We start from the raw sequence: 13,146 nt of genomic DNA on the forward strand, positions 1-13,146 counted from the left end.
ACTGGTGAGGGTGAAGGCAATAATTAATTGCCATGTCCACCCTGTGCCTATGTATTAAGAGCCGTTTCTAGTCCTCTGCCATCAGAGGCGGGGGTGTATTTGCTGTGGTTGACTCTTGAGTCTGGAACTTCTAATCAAAGGTGTTTGCCAAGGATCACTTGTCATCTTCAGAACTCGGTGAGGGGGAAAAATCATTATATTTCCCTTGGTCTTTTCAGCATTGTTTAACTTTATCTGCATCTGCTGTTGATGTTACGACAGACTGACATATACCCGGGTTTATGTATTGGAAGACCGTCTAGGATTCTTGATCTGAATTGGTTCAAATAACAAAGCAAAAATGACAACAAATAACTACTCACTACTGTGCATTTTTCTTGTGGGCCTGAGTGGACTTTGTTGATCAGCGTCACATAGTCTTGACAGTCAGAAAGTTTCTCAAAAGAGTGGGAGAAAATTGCCAGATGTTAACAAATGCATAATTGCTATATTTAAACTTCATAATTAAAAGACAGCCAATAGGAAGCCTTAAAGGAAGCTCCCACCATATAATGTTTTTCCCAATATTTTGACAATGGGAAGCCTTTAATTCAGAAACATTGTTCGGAAAGTGGCTTTTTCAAGCCTTGCTTGAACAAGAGTCACAGTAAACTGGTATCATAATCAGCTGACAGCAAAGAGGAAATAACTTTCACACAGTGCAGACAAATCAGGAGCTGAGTCCTTATATGATTATTAGGTCCAGAATTTTACATTGTCTAAGTATACTATAGGACTCAAAAGCAACTTATGGATATTTCTGGAAAAACCCCACAAAAGACATTGTAATATATCTTATAGTTTCTCCTAAAAATCTTGTTTTTGGTGTTGCTTCTAATTATGCTGCCTCCATTATGGGCTAGGAAACAGCCAAAGATAGCTATAACTTTCTTCTTCTTTTAAGAACATGGAGAGTTTTAAGGCATGCTTTAAGAGTTGCTTATCATAGTTCCTTCCATAGAGAATCAAAGCAGACATGTATTGCTATTCCATATTTCCCCCCTTCCTTATCTTCAGTCACACACCCGATTCAAAGACACAGCTGTGCCTTTACAAAGTAATGTTGAAAGAAAACTCGCAAACAGCTTTCTTTGTGGAATAATTCCTGCTGCTGCCAGCAGGTCCCAGTACAATGCAATGACCCATTTTACCACATTCTTCTCCTCAGCTTTAGCAAAGGTGTGGGTGGGTGGGTGGGAAATTAATCATTAAAAAGGGTCAGGATGCTCTGGAGAAATTATAATGCAAGCTATTTGCTACAGTTGGGAACACTGAAGATTTGAATGTGAAGGCTGGGGCAGTGATCTGAAAAAGATCCAGCCAGGACTTAGATAGATCCCCTAGACAGGTATCTGAGGGACAACCTAGCTTTTCATATTTCTTCCTGGTCATTAAGATCTGTGAACAGAGATACATAACAGATGAAGAAAGAGATTTGAAAATAGAGATCAGAGGGTTTGGCCCACTCCATTTCGTTCCTTTATTGATCCACAAATTCTCCCTACTAAAACCTTCCTGAAATCTGTTGGGAGTTTTATTTGCAGCCTGTCTGTGGTTTGTGTGACAGGGTCACCATAATTTGGAATCAATTTGATGGCATGTAACAACAATGGTTGTTACATGCCATCAAATTCCTCCAGCACATTTTTGGTATCACCTGGCAGGACAAAGTTCCAAATAGAGTAGTCCTACAATGAGCTGGAATTTTTAGCATAGATACATTACTGAAACAGCAACGTCTACATTGGCTTCGGCATTTCGTGAGAATGACTGATGGTCGGATTCCAAAGGATCTCCTGTATGGAGAATTAGTGCAAGGAAATTGCCCCAGAGGGAGACCACAGCTGCGATACAAGGAGATCTGCAAATGGGATCTGAAGGCCTTAGGAATGGACCTCAACAGATGGGAAACCTTGACATCTGAGCATTCAGCCTAGAGGCAGGCGTTGCATCATGGCCTCTCCCAATTTGAAGAGACCCTTGTCCAGCAGGCCAAGGCAAAGAGGCAGTCCCAAAAGCAGCAAGGGACAGATTGTATTTGTCTTCAGTGTGGAAGGGATTGTCACTCTTGAATTGGCCTTCTCAGCCACACTAGATGCTGTTCCAAGTCCTCCATACAGAGCACGTTACCATAGTCTCTCGAGACTGAAGGATGCCTAACGAACAACAACGGTCAACTTTTAAGAGCTGAAAAGAACAACTTCTAGGAGTAGATGCTCTCCATATAAGTGGAACAACAATGGCAGGAATACAACTCTACACTATACTTGAAGGTACCAAAGTAGCTTAGGGGCACTGAGTAAGCCCTGCATCCATACCTTGTTGCTACCTCCCAGCTTCTGCTGCCAGAGATGACCACTTCACGCTCTTCAACTATCAGGCCAGCTCTATTCAAGGTTCATGTTGTCTTTATGCCCCCTCCCACTTATTCATCCTACATTTCCTCTGATATGCCTGACTTGTTCTCCACATTAAAAGATATTGAACTTCATTTCATTTGAAAAAGAGGAAAGCAAAAAAAGGCAAGGAACATTACATCAGATGGCAGTTAAATAAACCATCTAGATGAGGGAAGAAAGAAAAAAAGAGCTAATCTTGAAATCACACACATATTTCAGCATAATGGACCATATAATTAATCCATGAGTGAAATGACAAAGTCCCTAATCATACATATAGTCAGTTGGCTCCTTGACGATTTGGTTACTAACTCATCTGTTTCATTTAGTACTCTTGAGTTAATGAGAGGTCTCCTAACAAGCTAAGCATCCATGAGTTTTTCTGAAGCACGGTCTAGGACCTCAGAAGGTTTGGCTCTAAAGGGAAATGACAATGATTAAAATGAAAGCTAATGGGGGACACTGGAAGGGAACACTTCTCAGAGGATGTATTAAGACGTATCATGCCGTATTTCCTTAGATCCTCAAAAAAGAGTTTATTATCTGAACCCATTATGAGATATTTCTAGACATGCATGAATCCCAAGGAAAGAGTGTAGGGGCAATTCAGAGAACACAATGAATTTAAGATTAAGGTATTTTCACAGTCCTAGGATATAGAAAGCATTTCTTATTTTTATTTTTTTATTTTTTTACATTTCTTTGGTTCATATCTAAGTAAGGACATGGCCAATTAGCTTCAGATATCTAGATATAAAGCCTTGTTGTTGTTGTTTAGTCATTTAGTCATGTCCGACTCTTCATGACCCCATGGACCAGAGCATGCCAGGCCCTCCTGTCTTCCACTGCCTCCCAGAGTTTGGACAAAGCCATGTTGGTCACTTTGATGAAACTGTCCAACCATCTCATCCTCTGTCGTCCCCTTCTCCTCTTGCCTCCACACTTTCCCAACATCAGGGTCTTTGCCAAGGAGTCTCCTCTTCTCATGAGATGGCCAAAGGATTGGAGCCTCAGCTTCAGGATCTATCCTTCCAGTGAATAATCAGGGTTGATTTCCTTTAGAATGGATAGGTTTGTTCTCCTTCAGTCCAGGGGACTCTCAAGAGCCTCCTCCAGCACCACAATTCAAAAGCATCAATTCTTCAGCGGTCAGCTTTCTTTATGCTCAGGCTCTCACTTCCATACATCACTATATAAAGCCTATTCAGGTGTTTTAAAAGGATGTGATCAGGGAGAATTTAACCCTACACCCTGCCTCTTACTGTCTCCATGAAGACAGATGCTGTCTGAAGAGGAAAGATTCTGCTCCACATTGAGTATCTTCATGTGATTTTGTTTTCGTTTCACTGTAATTTGAAGAAAAAGCTCCATGAATTTGTTTCCTCTTTAAACTCTTCTCATGAAGACAGCAAGAGGCTGTGGAGTAGGACTAGAACTTTGAGTGTTCATGCTTTGAGGTTAAACCTTTTTCAAATGTATGCATAGAACATTGTCTAATACATGTGTTTGGTTGTATTAATTACATTGGTGCAGTTAGATAACAGTAGAACCAAGAGTAAAATTCTCTTTCATGTTCTTTCATTTTGATTTCCCTTTCATGTTTCTGGCACTTCAGAAGTCCTACCAACTACTGGGAAAAGGCAGTTGCAAGACAACACAGAATCAATCTACTCTAGTTCTCTTCATTCCAGATATGAAGAAACACGTACATTTTGGGAAATTCTTCTTAAAATTAACTAAAAAGAATCATTTTTTTCATTTCTATTTCAACAAGCACGCCAGAACAAAATAAATGGTTCTATAGCTCTCTTAATTGTACACGATGATATTAAAGTCACCAGGGTATGCATTTGTTAATGTGTCCATATCAAATATTGATGACCCATAGGGTCTTTTATATCCCTACTACTGTGTATGGGGATATTATTTTTAAAAATTAGCACACATTGGGAGGGCATAGAGAGCAGCTGCTTATAGAAAAAGAAGAAATTCTATGGAAGTGGGCTTGACAATTTTTTTTTCTCTCTCTACTAATCACATTCATTCATTCATTCATTCATTCATTCATTCATTCATTCATTCATTCATTCATTCATTCATTCACTTACTTACTTACTTACTTACTTACTTACTTACTTACTTACTTACTTACTTACTGTTACAGTAACGGTGATGTCATCTGCCCGTCATTGCTATGGTTGTTTGTCATCTGCCAATAGCGTGACGGGAGGTGGGACATAAGAGGGTGGAGCTAGGGTATTTAAGGGGGAGTGAATGAGGTGTGAGTCAGATAGGGACTTGATAGGGTCTGGTTAGGGAGTTAGGGCTTGTACATGTTGTGTAGTACTGTGCTATATAGAGAGAGAGTGAAGGTCTGAGAGAGAGTATGTGTGTGGGTACTTTATTATACTGATTGCCTTTTATTTTAATTATTATAGTGATTTACCATTCCTTTTGTTATTATCAATAAACATAAGTTTTTATTTTTAAAATCATACTTTTGTCTGAAGAGTTTTATGAGGGAATGGTTGGTGGCAGCGTGAATAAAGTGAGGGTGTGAGAGTGACGTGGCAGCTCCTTTGTGACGTGAGAGGAGGCTGTCACACTTACTGACTTACTCACTTACTCACTTACTTACTTACTGCCCCATTTATGCACATTACTATTCTGTGTGGTGTACATATAACAGAAAACACAATAACACAACAAAGCACAATAAAAAGCAGACCACAACAAACTAAAATAAACCAGGACTAAAGCAAAATGGCACAACAACTCTGAGCAGCAATACAGGGCAAACAACTTCAAAGGAGGCTGCCACCAAAGGCCTTTTGAAACAGATGAGTCTTCAGCTGCCTCTTGAAATTAGGAAAGGACGGAGCCAGCTGTAGCTCCATCGTGAGGTGATTCCAAAGAGTTGGTGCCACCAGTAAAAAGGTCCAGCTTCTTGTCTGACCTCTTTTGGTGTGGCCACCTGAAGGAACATAGCCTGAGAGGATCTGGTGGTGTGAATAGATGACCTTGAAGAGAGGTATTCCAACAAGTAGCACACAGTCCCAAGCTGTGCAAGGCTTTGTAGGTAAGTGTCAGCACCTTGAATTTGATCTGGGCCCCAACCAAGTGAGCCAGGACAGGGGAGATTGTCATCATACCTGTTCATACCTGTCATGGGCTTGGCAGCCACATTCTGGATCCACTGCAATCTCTGGGTCAAACTCAAGGGAAGCCCCACATAGAGAGAATCACAGTAGTCAGTCCTGGAGATCATCAAGACGTACATCAGCATCCAGAGGGCTTCCTCATCCATGTTCCAGAGTAGTCAATTGACTAGATGGGTGGGGTATAAATGAATGAATGAATGAATGAATGTTTGACTGGTAGAAGTGAAACTTCACAGCAGCGCTTGTTCTCCTAGACACTGGATGAGACCAGGAAATGCTTCTGTTTAAGCTCTGCAATGCAGTCTTAAGGAAACGGTGCAGTCTTTTTTAAAAAAACCAAACATTTATTTTAATACACTCTGTTCTTTCTCTCTTTTTTGCTCATACGCACAAACATACATACCAACACAATAAATAACATATGCCATAGCTTAGCGTGAATCCCAATTACATATTATTGAGAGCTGTCTTGAAAATGTGCTGCTGCTTAAGATGCTTATAAAATGCCATTCATCCAGTTGACTCTGTGTTTCCATAGTACATTTCTGCAGCTTTTTTTCCTGCTTTCCAAATGTATAGTTTTTATGTATAAGATAAAACCAAAATAAATGTGCCTCCAAGTGTGCCATATAATAAATCTATTCCATTTCTGCCCATTGAAGGCAAACAAAAAAACCCACAAAACTGTCGAAAGGAAGTTTAGGTGAAAGAAACTTAACTGTATTCACAATCATTGGGACTGAGGTATCAGGCCTAAAGAAAGACGTCCTTTCAGACTTAAGCAGCAACTACACCAAGAGCAACAACGACAATATTCCTCAACTTTCACTGGATGTTTCTTGTTGGATCCAGTGATATATCTCTCCACATAACACACCTTCTTAAGCATCCTTCAGTCTCAAAAGACCATGGTAACGTGTTTTGTATGAGTGTCCTCTCCAGAGCACGAAGCCTGAGTATAATAATATGGAGGATAGGCTGTTACCCAACCAGCAAATCCCCACTCTCCACATCACTGAAATAGTCCAATGGAAAGGCAGGAGCCAATACAACTGGTTCCAGCGATGTCGCAGGAGTTGCCAGAACAACACGAACTGATTCCGGCTCCGGATTTTTCGTTGAGTTTTACTCCTGAAGACTTTTTCCATCAGTGGATATAGCCACAAGGCAGTGGAGGTTTGAAATCAGAGTTCTCTTTCTCCTAGATGGGCTGCCCTCCAAGGCTGATGAACCCCACTTACCCAATTCAGATGGATCGCGTTTAGTCACAACTCACTATGACCTGTCCGTCTTGGATGTCTCTGTACAGCATAGCCCATAGCTTCTCTGAATTACTCAAGCCCCTTCTCCATGACAAGGCAGCAATCCGTGAAGGGAACACAGCAGCTCTTGTTAACCTCAGGCAAACTGAGATGGCTTCCTTGCCCAAGAACTAACAGTCCAATTCCAGTGAAAGCAGATTTTCTCACCACAGCTCTCTGTGGGATGTGTTTCAGGAGGCTTTTCCTGCCCTTCAGGATAGGTTCTAGGGTGTATGCGAGCGGCGGGAGGTTATAAAAGGGAACATATTTTTGGTGGGACCATAAATTCAGTTCACCATTGATGCCCTTGCTTTAATCCTCAGAGCTAAAGGATACTAGAGGTATTTTGGAGGAAGCTAGAGACATTTTTGTGCTATTCGCAGAGTCCTTGAGTGGTCCCAACAATTGCCCAGAAGGTCTTGTTGCCTGTTGGAGTTGAGGAATCTCATTGTGCTTCAAAATTCCTCCTGGAGTTGTTTCAGTTTATGAAGAGAAGCTGGATAAATAAGAATAAAGTAATTCACAAGCATTCTAATTTCCTACTCCTAGGTGGCATTGATAAAACTATCTCTTATAGGAGAATTAAAAACAATTTTGCAGTGAACACAAACCCAAACCAAAGAGAACAAAACGAGGCAACACAAATGCCAAACCAATCCATCAAAACTCTAGCAATACCCGGATAGCCTTCTCTTATTCTAGCAATCTATGTTAATAGTATCTCTCACAGTTTGGGATGGCCACAGATTTCTTCAGCCCATCCTGAGTTGTGTTGTATTTTTTTTTCAGTAAATGATTGATGGGCATAGCAGTTCATACATTAGAATGCCTCAACTGGGTGATTAATTTTAATTTTGCAGTTTTTTGCTCTTGCACACCGCTTGCGGTTTCCTGCTCAAAATTCTATCCACTGCAGTGATTCTGGAAAGTATGGGGATGCTTTAATGAGAAGACCAGAATTCACATTAAAAATTATATATAAATTAATATATTAATTTATGAATATAAATATTATATAGTCTGTTATTAAATAATACTATATTATCTGTATTATTATAAATAAATATTCTATTAATATATTTACTTTCAGCACAGCTGCTGAAGGAGACAGAAGCTGAAATGTTTTGTCGAGATATGTTTTGTCGGGTAAAGTAATATATTAAATATGATATAAATGAATATGGATATAAATATAAACAATATCGGTGCCAACTAAAAATCAACTAAAAACACTGATGTTTCGGCAGGCCTTCCCCTCAGCCAATTCCTGATTTCCCCTCTCTTTCCTTTTCCCTATTGTCTGTCCCATCTTGTCCAAAGCTTTTCCCCTAATTTAAAATTGTTTTTGATTACATTTAATATTCTTGTTGTAAGCCGCCTAGAGTGGTCTTAACTGACTAGCTAGGAGGGATATAAATAAAATAAATAAAATAAATAAATAAATAATAAAACATTATGAAGAAAAGACTTTATTGGCCAAAATTTGTTACTTAGCTTAATAAATCACACTAGAGTAGGAGTATGGTATCAGTGGGGATTTGGTGACTCAGCTCCTCCATAAATTCCATTGATTCAAATGGGCCTACTTTAACTATAACTTGCTTTAGCATAGTAAGTAATCTACAGCATCTTCTCTCTCTCTTTCACTCATTTTTTCCCTTTTACACGTACACACAGATACCTCTGATACCACACAGAAGTCAATTAATGCCTTCTCAATTTGAAACCTGTAAAACCACTTCCAGGTTATGCATTAATATGCCTGTCAGTGACTGCCATGCCTTTGCTGAACTCATTGTCTTCAGGCTCCTTGGAGCATCTTGAGCTAGACAACGCAGAGGAGCAGGTTTGCTGAAGGATGTGCAGACAACTCCAAGCTGCAGAAAACAATGTCATCCAAAGCAGTTCATACTTCCAGGGTTTCCCAGCAGGTTCATCCAATGTAGGGACATGGTGGTGCTGCGGGTTAAACTGCAGAAACCTCTGTGCTGCAGGGTGAGAAGACCTGCAGACGTAAGGTCAAATCCATGTGACGGAGTGAGCTCCCATTGCTTGTCCCAGCTCCTGCCAACCTAGCCGTTCAAAAGCATGTAAATGTGAGTAGATAAATAGGTACCACCTCGGTGGAAAGGTAACAGCATTCCGTGTCTAGTCGCGCTGGCCACGTGACCACAGAAACTGTCTACGGACAAATGCTGCCTCTATGGCTTGGAGATGGGGATGAGCACCACACCCTAGAGTCGGACTTGACTGGACTAAATATCAAGGGCAACCTCTACCTTTACCTCATCCAATGTCCTTCCAGATTGGAGGATTTTTGGAGCTGTTATTCCAAACTGTAACTTTCCCAATTCCAAGCCAATGGTCTGCAAAAGTGTACCTGTTTGTAGATAATAGGGCAGGCCCAGCTATTCATCAAAGTGCAGCAGATACCTGGGACGGCAAGCAAGTCACCAAGAAGTAGGATATTTGCACCCCCATCTCACACATAAAGCGCTCTCTGAAGTTGAGAACTTCCTCAGTCCCAGTCACTGAGGAACGACTGTGTCTTCAGTAGACCCACCCGGGCCCCTTGCTATGATGTTGCCAAGGTATTATGGAAAGGCCTCTGCTGCTGCTTCCTCAGCTTTTGGTAGTTTGTCTTGTTCTCGTTCAATCCACGTGAGCTGAGAGGGAGCTGCTTGAAACACTGCACTGAGAAGGGTTGCTGTCACTTGCTCTCTGATGGCTGGCTGCTATGGGGTTGATGCAGCTGCCTCCCAATGACTTAAAGGTGGAGGCAGAGCAGCCACTATGGACATTTGCCCCCCAACCCTGGAATAAAGATGCGAGACAAGTATTATGGATTAAAAATATGGGCCACACTTTATTGATAATCATTCAGATAATTTTTTGCCAATCAATTGGCAAAGGGGGGGGCTGCTGTAGTGCGGAAACAGATAAATCCGTAATCATATGGGTGAGTCCCCAGCCCCAAGTTCTCACGGTCTTAAGGACAGCAGGGACTCACCAAGAAATACCTGTTTTTTTCTGCACTACCCACCAGTGTGACCAGATTTCCACCATAAAATGCCAACAACCCTTACTAGTGTGGGATAGGCAAAAAACACCCCCATCCATGTGCCAATCAGGATGAAGGTCAAAAATTACTATCCAGCCCCTAAGAGGCGACCAGAAAAACTCACACTAGTATAGGGTGGGCGGGTGGGTGCCAGAAAAAGAAGAGGAGGATTAGTGAGGAGAACGCCCCTTATATAGCCAGGGGTGTTCTCCCGCTCTCTGAACAAGTCTCATGAGACCCTGAAGGTCTCGCGCCTTCCATGGAGGTGCTGCAAAGCTTAGTTGCTCTGTCAAAGCCTTGCCGGCTTATCAGCGACTTTGTCAATCTGCCACTATTGTATCTGGCTCCAATCCTTCTTGATTCAACTTCTAACAACATGTGTGCTTTGTCCGTTTTTCTTCCTGTAGCGCCATATAGCACTTTGCCCAACCTCTTCCTCACTGTGACAGTGGAGGGATCTGTTGAGGGAAGACATCATGATTATAAAAGTAGGGGTGGTATTTCCCTTCCCATTTCAAGTGGTGGGAGGTCATGGGGCTGCCTCTGGTAGAGGAAGCTTCATCGGAACAAAGCAACTGCTTAAGGAACAAAACTGTGTTCAAGATGGGGACTTCTTCCTGAATTCTGCAGTAAACAGCAACTCATCCCTGTTTAGGACTGAGAATGTAAGTGCTTAACTTTCAGCTTTTGGAATAAAGAGATTTGCTACAACTATTTATGGCAAATTCCCAAATCCTGCTTGAATGCTTTCTGACAATCTAATTATTCTACTGGACACCTTCTGTGTTCAGTGTAGGCATCCTTCAGTCTCGAGAGACTATGGTATCGTGCTCTGTGTGGAGGTCTTGGAACAGTGTCTTGTGTGGCTGAGAAGGCCAATTCGAGAGTGACAATCCCTTCCACACTGGAGACAAATCCAATCTGTCCCCTGTCCAGCTCCCTGGTTTTGCTTGTTTCGGGACTGCCTCTTTGCCTCGGTCTGCTGTACAAGTATCTCTTCAAATTGGGAGAGGCCATGATGCACCACCTGCCTCCAGGCTGAACGCTCAGATGTCAGGGTTTCCCATCTGTTGAGGTCCATTCCTAAGGCCTTCAGATCCCGCTTGCAGATGTCCTTGTAACGCAGCTGTGGTCTCCCTCGGGGGCGGCTTCCCTGCACTAATTCTCCATACAGGAGATCTTTTGGAATCCGGCCATCAGCCATTCTGACGACGTGCCCAAGCCAACGTAGACGGCGCTGTTTCAATATTGTATACATGCTGAAAATTCCAGCTCGTTCTAGGACTACTCTATTTGGAACTTTGTCCTGCCAGGTGATACCAAAAATGCGTCGGAGACAACGCATATGGAAGGTGTTCAGCTTTCTCTCCTGCCGTGCACAAAGGGTCCAGGACTCGCTGCAGTATAGGAGTGTGCTCAGGACACAGGCTCTATAGACCTGTATTTTGGTGTATGCCGTCAACTTCTTATTAAGCCATACTCTCTTTGTGAGTCTAGAGAACATGGTAGCTGCTTTCCCAATGCGTTTATCCAGCTCGACATCTAGGGAGAGAGTGTCAGAGATTGTTGAGCCAAGGTACACAAATTCATGAACAACCTCCAGTTCTTGCATGGAGATAGTAATAGAGGGAGGTGAGTCCACGCCCTGGCACATGACTTGTGTTTTCTTCAGGCTGATATTTAGTCCAAAGTCTTGGCAGGCCTTGCTAAAATGATTTATGAGTTGTTGGAGGTCTTCAGCAGAGTGGGCAACAATGGCTGCATCATCAGCAAAGAGGAAGTCCCGCATGCATTTCAGTTGGACTTTGGTCTTCGCTCTCAATCTAGTGAGATTAAAGAGCTTTCCATCTGATCTAGTCCGGAGATAGACACCTTCTGTTGCAGTTCCAAAGGCCTGCTTCAGCATGACAGCAAAGAAGATCCCAAACAGGGTCGGCGCAAGGACACAACCTTGTTTTACTCCACTTCGGATGTCAAAGGGATCTGATGTTGAGCCATCAAAAACTACAGTGCCCTTCATTTCCTCATGAAAGGACCTGATGATATTAAGGAGTTGAGGTGGACATCCAATCTTGGGAAGTATTTTGTGTTAGATCCACAGAATCTGTGGAAAACCTGGGAAGAATGAGACAGAGTAACCTAGTCTTCTGAAGAGGAAGCACCTTAAGCTCCCCCCTGACATTTTACATATCTTTCTATGTAAAGAGAAAGAAATTGGTATAGATTTCTATAAAAACTCATGAAAAGCAAAAGGTGGTGCTTCATTCATTGATTTCTCATTCTAATACATAACAAATATTGCCCATCACTCATAAAGTTCATGTGTTTCTTTACATCCTCTGAAAATAAATCAATTTAGTTAATAAACCAAACACCCCATATATTGTGTGGCAAGTACATTTGTTGGACAACATTTGGAAAACAAGTCCAATAGGCAAACCATAGCATATGGGGGGGTCAATATTTACCTTTATGTAGAGCAAATTTAATGAGCATCATAACAGGCCCAAAGCTTCACTGCTTTATATTACAGTTAATAAAGCACAGAAGTATAACATTTCTATCACATTATTAATCTAGGTTAGCAGCACAGCTTTAAGAAACTACTGCATTACTATAAATGTGACACAGGCAAGCCAGCAGCATGAATAAAGTAGATTATCGCTACATTACTACACTTACCAACTAAGGTTTTATGATTAACCTGACAAAGAAGGGGAATTCTAGCACATAATCATGTTACCTTTGTATTCAGTGTTTCACAACCCACTGAAAAATTAGTGCCAAATAGTCTAAAGTGGGAGTATAATTAGGTACTCTTTTTAATGTGTTACTGAATTCTTGGAAATGTGGCCCAAAAATAACTATTCTATCAATTACATTACTAATGTGAATGGACCACTGTTTCATTTTTTATATAAGAATTATTGGTTTCTATTGATAGGGCACGTGGAGTTAAAGCAAAGCAAAGCAAAGCGTGCTGCTTATATACCGCCCCATAGCGCTTCAAGCACTCTTTGGACGGTTTACAAGTTATTTATGCAGGCTACACATTTTTCCCCCCAGCAAGCTGGGTACTCATTTTACCGATCTTGGAAAGACGGAAGGCTGAGTCAACCTTGAGCCGGCTACCTGTACTGCAACTAAAACTGAGCACAGTTTTAGTTGCAGTACAGCAGTTTAAC

The sequence above is a fragment of the Pogona vitticeps genome, chromosome 8 (assembly GCF_051106095.1).
Source record: "Pogona vitticeps strain Pit_001003342236 chromosome 8, PviZW2.1, whole genome shotgun sequence".
Classification (NCBI taxonomy): Eukaryota; Metazoa; Chordata; class Lepidosauria; order Squamata; family Agamidae; genus Pogona; species Pogona vitticeps.